Source organism: Dendrobates tinctorius, unplaced genomic scaffold (assembly GCF_039654945.1).
Source record: "Dendrobates tinctorius isolate UK_male_01 unplaced genomic scaffold, ASM3965494v1 ptg000129l, whole genome shotgun sequence".
NCBI lineage: Eukaryota > Metazoa > Chordata > Amphibia > Anura > Dendrobatidae > Dendrobates > Dendrobates tinctorius.
Genome location: NW_027361797.1, coordinates 23,808,704 through 23,819,651, shown reverse-complemented (window position 1 = coordinate 23,819,651; position 10,948 = coordinate 23,808,704).

The window sequence follows — 10,948 nt, the reverse complement described above, 5'->3', positions numbered from 1 at the left end:
TTAGTGGCCTGAACTCAGCGCATGTAAATAAAACCGAAATTCTTCTGTGTGATGTACAATATGTGAGCATTTGGGGCCCCATTTTATACTTTGCCTAAGGCCCCACTTTGCCTGAAACCGGCCCTGGACATTCTCCCACCCACTCTTTGAAGGTCCACTAAAACCACCCATAAAATAACTTTCAATTAATCCTCCCAACATGTAGTGTGCTGGAAGAAACTACTCTGGTTTTACATCAATGATGCCATCATGCGCAGTGACACGTATCTCCCATTCATCACTTCACCAGTGACTCCGTCACAATTTGTAAAAGGAAATACATTTGACACACCTTATTTCAGAGGACAAGTGAAAATTCTGGTGCCTAATCAAAATCAAAGGGGTATTCCCATCTTTGATTTCAGAATGTCTCATGTAGCGCAGAGAACTCATTGAGAGGTGCACTTCACTTAATGAATTTGGTGCATCTTATCAGTGGCATTCACCTCACTAGAAATGGTACTCCAATAAAGGACTGGAGTAACATTTCTGGAGTTAGAAACATAGAAACACTGTTACTTTCCTTGGATTTGATGGATAGCGGAGCCACAGCCCATCCCGCCCCAGCTCTGCCCATTTTGGTGTGAAGACTGAAAAAGTCGCCATATTTTCATGCAACTCTGCATTGTGAAAAAAAAATTGAGATTATTAAGATTTTTTAGGCCAGGTATCTGCTAAGTAGCACCAGTCTTGCCCCCAATGTGTGTTTCTGGGAAAGATGGCTGACATACAGTATTTTATATCTCTAAAACTCTTAAATTGTAATTCTGCCTAGAGATACAAAGGATATCATTTCATGCAAAAACGAAAAGCATTGAACAGGACGAAAATTCTTCCTTTTAAAAATGATTACATTCAGAATCAGAAAATGCTTAATTTTATACTGTTTATTTCCCCATTAATGTAAATTACATAAAAATCACAGCTAGATAATAACACTATGCTTTAATATCACCAAAAAAGGTAATGGAAAATACACAACTAATTAAATTCTCACATATGATGCAAACTCGCTCACAGACCGTGATCTTCTATGGGGTCTCCACACACGTTACTGTGGATATATAACAAAAGTGCAAGGTATCATTATAATTAGTGGAGGTTCATCAGAGTTTATAAGTAACCCCACGACAAAGCGGGTCCATATGTGTGATTTTACTGTTTTCTGCCCCTCTGCAGCACAATGTAGGAATTGCTCTTTAATGTGACTTTATTTGCAATAAAATTAAACACTTGGCACACCACAATGGCGGTGATAAAAGAGAAGAATAGAACAATGGGCGATATCTCCACCCCCTATTCAAAGATGTCCAGAGATGTCACTATAAAATGTCAACGGGGAGGAAAACCACTTTTGTTCATGGTTCCTTTATTCCCCCAGTTGATTGACTTTGAAAATTGAATGGGTCACAGTGAAGGTGGCAGAAAATGGCCTAATGAATAACTAACTCCAAGTCTCCGAGTCTATGTGTATTTTCTTCAATCTCTTGATTTTTTTTACCACTGAATATGAAAATTTTGAGACATTTGGGGCATTTTTGGTAGATAGCACCATGTTTTTCTTTTCACTGTCATATGAGCATTTGTCTTGCATGCATACGATATGTCGCCATACAGTGTTCAATAATAACATGATACACAGTGTTTCATTTACCCTTTAAGAACCCAGACATTTTACATCTTTGCACTTTTGATTTTTCCTCTTCTTGTTCCAAGAGCCATAACTTTTTTATTTTTTTTTTACTTTTTCATCTATATAGCCATGTGAGGGCTTCTTTTTTGTGAGATGAGTTGTACTTTTTATTGGCACGATCCATTTTACTCTATAAAAAGTTGTAAACGGTATGAAATGGTCAAGAAATACATTTTCATCATTGTATTTTGGGCATTGCTTTTACGGTTGTTCATTCTGGGATAAAAAATGACCTGTTAATATGATTCTACGGGTCAGTATGGTTATGGTGATACCAAGGGTTGGTAAATTTTGTGATATAAATCTACGCGTTTCGCAGTTATCCATCTTTCTCTCAGGACATAACCACATTCATGAATGTGGTTTTGTCCTGAGGAAGACGTTAGATAACTGCGAAACACATAGATTTTAAACCATGTGATAAAAACAGCTTTTATTCAATTCCATCTCTCGAGTCCATTTGTGGGGCATCACCAGCAGCGGCGCAGGAAAAAACGCCTACCTCCATACTACTACCTTTTGATCTCTGAATGTGCTGTGCTTGCACACTGCATCGGCTATGGACCCTCTGCATTTATTTAGATCTTAGTCTATGTACAGTCAGGGCCGGCCCGAACGTATAGGTGAACTAGGCGGCCGCCTAGGGCGCCGACCCATAGGGGGCGCCAGAGAAAAAATAGAAAAAATTATAAAAAATCTTTTCAAAAGGCAAAAAGTTTTAGGGATGGAAAGAAAAGTGTACATATTTAAGGGCAAATATGACGCAAGAGAGGTTGGTTGGGTTGGCAACAATTTCGATAGAATCTGAAGTTGCTAAACAAATTAATCTCGGTGACTTAGTGTCATCCTTTTAAAAAAAAAAAGGCAAGGAAACAAAAATTTTAATTACCTATGGTCGTTTTTGTTTTGTGTTATTGATTACTTTGTATATATTTGTCCTATACAACTTCTCAGAAGATTAAAGAGTTAGGAGAGAGTTAATTAATCATTGTTGTTGTGGTTTATTTTGCTCCTAAATTTATATCCCAAGTTTTCATCTACTGCCAAGAATAGTAGGGGCGCAACAAAATAGTTTCGCCTAGGGCGCCGTAATCTCTCGGGCCGGCCCTGTGTACAGTGATTGTGTAAAGAGGCTGCTCTATGACGTGTGTGCAGAAATAAGCAGATCACATGCACACAGATGAAATCCCAGTTCAGTGACCACATTTTGACAGCTTGTATATTCCATAACTGTCAGTGCTTTTAGTGCTCCGTTGAATCAATAAATATGCAGCACTACTTGTCTACGGTGTATAAAGTAAAATGTCTTGGAGAAACATCTGAAGTTTTGATCCATGGGTGTAGGCATTCTGGGACCCCAAGTGATTCCTGGAACAAAAAAGCACAAGTGCTCTACGTCATACCGTGCCACTTTGGTTCCTGCCAGCATTTTTTGGCTCGCTTTGGAGAGCAATGTATAAGCCACATCTTTTTTGCTAATGTGGGGCTTGTCCTTCTCTCACTCCTATCGCTGCTTAGGATTCAGGGCTAGAGACAAGCGATTACATTCAGAAATGATCGCCAAATGCGAGTTTGCCATATTCGTGACATATTGGTACCCTATTCGTGCCGAATTTATGTTTGACGATCATTTCTGAACATATTCGCTCATTTCAATATTGATATTGTGGTTGAAGTGTGATCCCCGTTACTTTGATGTGAATCTGATTTTACAGAGTTTCTTTTCTCCTTAAATGAAGAATAAATAAGATGTGGGCCTTGTATACGTCTGTTATCTCAGTCCAAAGAAATTGGATTACCGGAGTATTGTAATAGCCAGCAAACTGTTTCCAAAACGGCAAAACTTGAAATCAAATTGCTTGACGATAGCGCTGACGATTCGGAGACCATTTTTTAACTTAGATTTTCTGAAACATTGACCAAACACATAGAAACTATTACCATTAAAATGGTGGTAGTGCTAAAAAGAGGAAAACAATGCCACATAAAACTGTCCAGACCAGAGCGACCCAGAATTGTACAACTGAATGTCCAGACAGATCCTGAGGTCAGGACGTGAATAATGCTAGAACAACCCCTCTGTGGTTACAGAACAATGGACGGTTCGGACACAAAGCAGATGAGGAACATCCCGGTAATTCAAGGGTCAGAACTCAAGTCAAGCAATCCTAGTAATCAGGTCGGACTGGGTTTCCAAGGGCCCACCAGTAAGAAACCACTGTTCAACTACATGAAATGTTATCTTACCCTAGCTAGCCAATGTACTTATACTTCTCTATAATTAAAAAATGAGCAGTTTGTTAAATAAATGATGAGATGCTACTCTTGTCTGTACATAGTGAATTGGGCCAACAACTTCTCACATAGGCTAATTTCTGCACAAGGGCCCACTGTGGGATTCACCGGTTCCTCCATGAGCCAGTCCAAGCCTGATATTAATAATTTACGCTCAGATATTTTTTAAATTTGCCACCAATCTAATATCTACCAATACATGATTGCCTAGTGATAATGAACAGCAAAAAAACTTTTTACCCTCTGTCTGAGATTGGGCGTAATAGTACGCCGACGTCGGAATCCCTTCCTTTGATGTGAGCTCCGGTGCTAAGCCCACATCTTTCCCGGCACATGTCAGCTGTTTTGAACACACCATATGATGTGATTTAATTTTACCTGTATGCACTGTTTCTTAATATAGATATTATTTTTGACTGAAATAGATATTTTATCTGACTACACATATTTTTTTCTTTCTACAGTTGGAGCATCAGAGATTGTCGCAGACAATGGACCTTGTATGTCAGAATGTGCAGGTAAATATACAATATGCAGTAGTAATATGAATGGTAATAATAATATATTATCGTGCTTCGTCTAATAATTTAATACTATAACTTATTTTCACATATTTGAAACTTTTGTTTTTTGTAATTATAATAATGATTTTGTTATCATTTTACTAACGACCAAACTGGGCTACCGAACCCCTCAGCAAGGAAATCTGTGCCCGGGTAAGAAAATTAAAATTAAGTGTTACATTTATCATGTATCATCTAATAAGTTGAGACATGACACCAAATTGTGCTATCAAAAAGAGTATTGGAAGGTAAGTACTGCTCCAGCTCTTATGACCTCCTATGAGATTATTACCCCCAAAAGGATTGCCCATAGTCATGGCTGTCATGTGCCTGAAAATCTCTTTCTGCATGGCATGACTACATACCCAATGGAAGACGTTTAGCCAACACTTGTAAACCAGGAGAAATCTGTATAAACAGCAATTCCCAAATATAGAACCACATATACATTTGAAGATTATGAAATTTCTGGTCAATTCAGGATTTATCAAAGGAAACTTTGCAGTAATCCTAGGAGCAGTGTAAGGGTGCGGGAAAATATTCTGCAGATTTTATCAAAATATTTTTCTATTAGAGGCGAGCAAATCTATTCTTATCTATTCTTTGGGAATCGAATTTGTGCTAAACTTTAGTAATTTTAGTAATTTTCTGAACATGACAAATTCAAACTATTTTGAGATTTGATTCACCCAAATCACCTAAAATGACATTTTACACATTTCAAAAGATTGCATCAGTCAGAGAATACTCATGTAACCTCAAGTGTAATAAGGGGCTTCTCAATACTGTCACAGCGCATATAAAAGCACAAGCAGGGAATGGAGCAACCTTTTTGTGGTGAATCTGGTTAGTAAGAGGAAATTAGGGTTCAAAACTTAGCTAAAGAAATTGGGAGCAAAAGCCATAAAACACTTGATTAAACTATACTAATAGTTGCTAATGAGAAGCAAACGAGAGCCAGGCCGAAGTTTGCCAAAGACCAAAAGGATTGGACCATAGAGGACTGGAGTAAGGTAATCTCTGATGAGTCTAATTTTCAGCTTTGCCCAACTAATGGTTAGACGGAGACCTGGCGAGGCGTACAAACCGCAGTGTCTAGCACCCACTGTGAAATTTGGTGGAGGATCGGTGATGATCTGGGGATGCTTCAGCAAGGCTGGAATTGGGAAGGTTAATCTTTGCGAAGGACGTATGAATCAAGCTGGATGCAAGGTTATCCTGGAAAAACAGTTGATTCCTTCTGCTCAGGAAATGTTCCCCAACTCTGAGGACTGTTTTTTACCAGCAGGACAATGCGCCATTCCACACAGCTAGGTCAAACAATGTGTGAATGAAGGACCACCACATCAAATCCCAGTCATGGCCAGCCCAATCTCCAGACCTGAACCCCATTGAAAATCTCTGGAATGTAATCAAGAGGAAGATGGATAGTCACAAGCCATCAAACAAAGAAGAACTGCTTACATTTCTGTACCAGGAGTGGCATAAGGTCACCCAAAAGCAGTGTGAAAGACTGGTGGAAAGCATGCCAAGATGCATGAAAGCTGTGATTAAAAATCATGATTTTTCCAAAAAATATTGATTTCTGAACTCTTCCTGAGTTAAAACATTAGTATTGTTGTTTCTAAATGATTATGAACTTGTATTCTTAGCATTATTTGAGGTCTGCAAGCGCTGCATTTTTTTGTTATTTTGATCATTTCTCATTTTCTGAAAATAAATACAAAACTTAGTACTTGGAAATTCAGAGACATGTTGTCTGTAGTTTATAGAATAAAAGAGCAATTTACAATTTACTCAAAAACTATACCTATAAAGAGAAAAATCAGACAAACTGAAAATTTTGCAGTGTTCTCTTAATTTTTTGCCAGAGTTGTATATATATATATATATATATATATATATAAATATATTTTGTCAGGGATATCACACAGATTCCACCGCTGCCACCGATTTGTCAGGGAATGCCACTCCACTGCCTCCAAATGTCAGGACAATTACGCAATTGACTGACGAGTGGTGGACGAGGCCGCAGCTGTTTCCACTACTAGGCCGGTTATTGGAGAACTCACAGTGAGCGTGTGGTATATACACCTTGGATTCCTACACATAGAATATACATATATATATACTCAGATATTATCACTGCCAACTCCACAATAATAAAATGAACTACTAGCTGCCACCATGCAGGCCGATTGGACACCCATAACAGGTAGCATATAGCTTCAGGGATGCGGTTTATAGAGCAAGAGGAGTGGAGCTATACATTTTATATATTTAATCCAGAAAGGTAAGCAGTGTTTCTTAAAAATATACAAAGATGTATCAAAATGGGAACAAAACAATATACAATCACATTGCTAATTAAAAGGGATATCAAAAGAAAAATTCTAAATCTGTGTATTTGAAATGGTTCAGAGTTTGGCAGAGGAAGATCCCCCTTTTAGGAAAACAGATAGAACCACAGCAAGCTGTACCTTACAGGACTGACAAATGAAAGAGACCCAAACTCTGATTTTTATTAGATTGGTGAGCACATGTGTGGGGCTGGTTGTGGGATGTGCTAGGTGTTTTAGAAGTTTGAGATCCTCAACATTGAGGATATTTTTGCCCCTGAGAGATATCATGTTTCCTATCATGAATTTACCTTTATATAGAGTTGAAACACGGCAGGGATAGCATCATCTATCTGACCAATATTGAGTTGGAAGTATTCGGCTGGCCTTATGGTGATATGAGTGCATGCATTATGTTCATCCCTTCGCTACAAATGCCGAAAATATATCTCCCAATAATATCGGATTGATGCAAATTCCAATATTCATCCATGGTCACTGGCTCCAGAGAGTCTGAGATAATTTTTGAAGAGAGGAAGCCCCTGTACTTCTTCACCTCTGTGTATATCAGTGGTCCCCAACCTTTCTGACCTAGAGAGCTACAGTCAGCTCTGAGAGAGGGTCGCGAGCCACAACTAGCTCCCCCCTCACAGTAGTGGCAACTAGAGCCCCCATTACTGGTATAATGATAACCAAAGTTTTTCCACAGAAGTCACCCCAAAAGACTACAACAAGATCCAGTGATCCCCACAATACCCCCATTCAGTATTCTCCGATCCAGCACTCCCAACACACTGTCTCATCCAGCTTCAGGCACCATCTCTCACAGGTAGTATCAACCTGTCTCCAGCGTACCATACTTAAATTAAATCAAAACCCCTAAAGGGCCCATCACACTAAGCGAGATTGCTAGCGATATCGCTAAAGCGTCACCGATTTTGTGACGCAGCAGCGATATTGCTAGCGATATCGCTATGTGTGATACTTACCTCCGACCGGCTCCCCCGCTGGCTATTGCTGATCGCGCGAGAACGTCCAGGGCCATTTCTCGTTGGCCGCTTCCTGCTGGTGCCGACGAGCGACGCGTGGACGCGGGCGGGAGGACGTCTTCATCGCCACATCTTACAGTTAAGTAACGACCGCCGACCGCTGCTATGTCGCTGGTGAGATCTGCCTGTTTGGCAGCTCACTAGCGACCATTTAGTGATGCACCAGCGATCCTGACCGGGTTGTATCCTTGTCGGGATCGCTGGTGCATCGCTAAATGTGACGGTACCTTAAGACCAGTATATGTGCATCCAGATCTGCTCTTCTGTGCAGGACTACTCACAAAATTCACCATTTTGAGATGTACTCTTCATACCTGTTTGCTCCACCTGGAGCTAATGCAGCATGCTGTCAGACAGCCACGAGCCACAATTCATGGGACTGCAAGCCACATGAGGCTCCTGAGCTACAGGTTGGGGACCCCTGGTGTATATGGATGCTAGGCTTGTTGGCTTGTTCTCTTTAGATCCCCTGTGGTAATTACCTGTTCACAACAGGAGGTCATACTTTAATGGAGTTTGAAGTGTCAGAACTTTCTCACTTCCCCAGTTATAAGTAATGTCATATGTTCAATGTGAGTGTGATATGTCCCCTCTCTGGAAATGTCTTTAAAGATTTTACAAATTTTTTCTAAGGATGAAACTGACCACCGGAAAAAGTGAGAAGTGCTGCTGCCCTTTGACTCCCTCCAGATGTCAATAATGTCCAAAGGAAGTGAGAGTGAAGCAGCTACTGATTGGATATTTAAGGAGGTGGCGGGGACCCTCACATGCCTCCTCTCCCCTAGTAGCTGCTCACAGGATTGCGTGTAGCACATCATTGTTTATTAATGTGAAATGTAATGTTTATGTACTGTAATGTCATATGTCTGTCAGGTTCTGTGTATATGTGTGTAAACTAACTTGGCACACACACGTGAATTATGAAGGTGAGAAGAAGTATTTTAATGACCTTCGTCACTGTACTGAAAACAAAATTACTAAATTTCAAATAAATAAACCAAAGTATATACAATGAAATATTCCTGGGTACAGTTGTATACAAAAATAGTATTATGCCGTATACCCATAACGAATTATAGTGGACATTGAGGTTTAGAGTTTCATCCATAGGAATTATATGCACACAGAAAGACACAAAATACGTGTGAGCACATACCTATGTAATGTACTGAATGCACCTGTTTATAGGGCAACCTGTCCTATAGAGAAAGGATACTATTAATATTATCTAGCATGCCAGCACCCAGGTCCCCGTGTGCCCATAGTGGCGTGGTGGTGTTACATACCATAAAGAATAATGCCAGAGCATGGAAGATTAATTGTCTGTTGAGCCTAAAATAAAAGGTCCTTTGATGAAAAATTGTGACCATGCAGCCGATCCAAAGTTACAATGTAAAATGTGGTATCTTACCGGTTATGAGGGCGTGAGGTGGGTAATGGCCTGGACGCGGTTTCCACCGCTTGTCTCCCGTGATGTGTAGCGTGTGCCGGCCTGTGTTATATATACCCTGTGATTATCGCCGCTAACCGGAAGTTCTAGGGCGGAAGTACCTTAGCGTGCGGTTCAACGATGCCATCCTGTGTGTTCCACAGGCAGGAAGAACGTAGGGGGAGGGCGTGCTCAATGCCTGTCTATCATTGTGGGTTAAGGCCCTTTTACATTTAGCGATGCACCAACGATCCGACCAGCGATCCGACCCGGTCAGGATCGCTGGTGCATCGCTAAATGATCGCTAGTGAGCTGTCACACAGGCAGACCTCACAGCGATGCAGCAGCGACGCAGCGCACGATACTCACCTTTCACACACAGCGATCCTGACGTCCTCCCGCCCGCCTCCACGAGCCGGACATTCTCGCGCGATCAGCGATGGACAGCGGGGGGAGCCGGTCGGAGGTAAGTATCACACATAGCGATGTCGCTAGCGATATCGCTATAACGTCACAAAATCAGTGACGTTATAGCGATATCGCTAGCGATATTGCTATGTGTAAAACCCCCTTTACTCTTGCGAGAGCCGTCCTACTTAGAGCGCTGTTGCCTTCAAGATGTGTCTCAGTGCGGTGTTTCAAAAAAGGCATATGTCATTGTGCTGTTCAAGTGGGGCTGTGATCAGTGTTGGTCCGTGCTCACAGATAATAAATTCAATTCCGGGAGTTCTGTAATAGAGATTCATGGTGATAGTATCCTATAGATTACAGCTATGTCACAGCTTATTACATATAGAGAATCAATATGCAGAAAAGGCAATAGAACAATTATAGGAAATACAAATGCATTTATGATGTCAAGAAGGATTGTACGTCGTATTCTTTATTTAACCCCTTAGGTGCCAATGAGTTCAACTCATGAATCCAATACGCTTCTCTTCTTTTTAGTAACTTTATGCGGTTACCCCCCCTGCTTGGTGTCTGAACCTGCTCCATTATTTGAAATTTTAATTGAGCAATGTTGTGACCTGCTGCAACAAAATGTAAGGGAATTGGGAGGAGTAAATTTTTACATCTGATTGTGGATTTGTGTTTGGAGATTCGGTCCCTAATGGGCTGTGTGGTTTCCCCCACATAGAGAAGCCCACAGGGACATTTTATCAAGTATACCACAAACGACGTATTGCAGGTGTAATACTCCTTGATATTGTAACTTTTACCTGTATAGGGATGGAAAAAATGGTTGCCCTTGAGCACATTGTTGCACTGTGTGCATTGTAGGCAAGGAAAGGTGCCAAATTTAGGATTCATTAGGAAACGTTGTTTCCTGAGAGGTTGTGAAGAGCCAATGTCTGCTCTAATTAAATGGTCGCGTATATTGCGTGGGCGCCTAAAACAGGGGAGGAATGGTTCTTTAAATTCCTTGATGTTTGGATGAGCCGTACTGAGGAGGTGCCAATGTCTGCGTATACTGCTATGGAGGCGATACGCCAGAGGGTGGTAATCGTGAACGAAGGGGATGCGATTGTCCATTTTAGGTT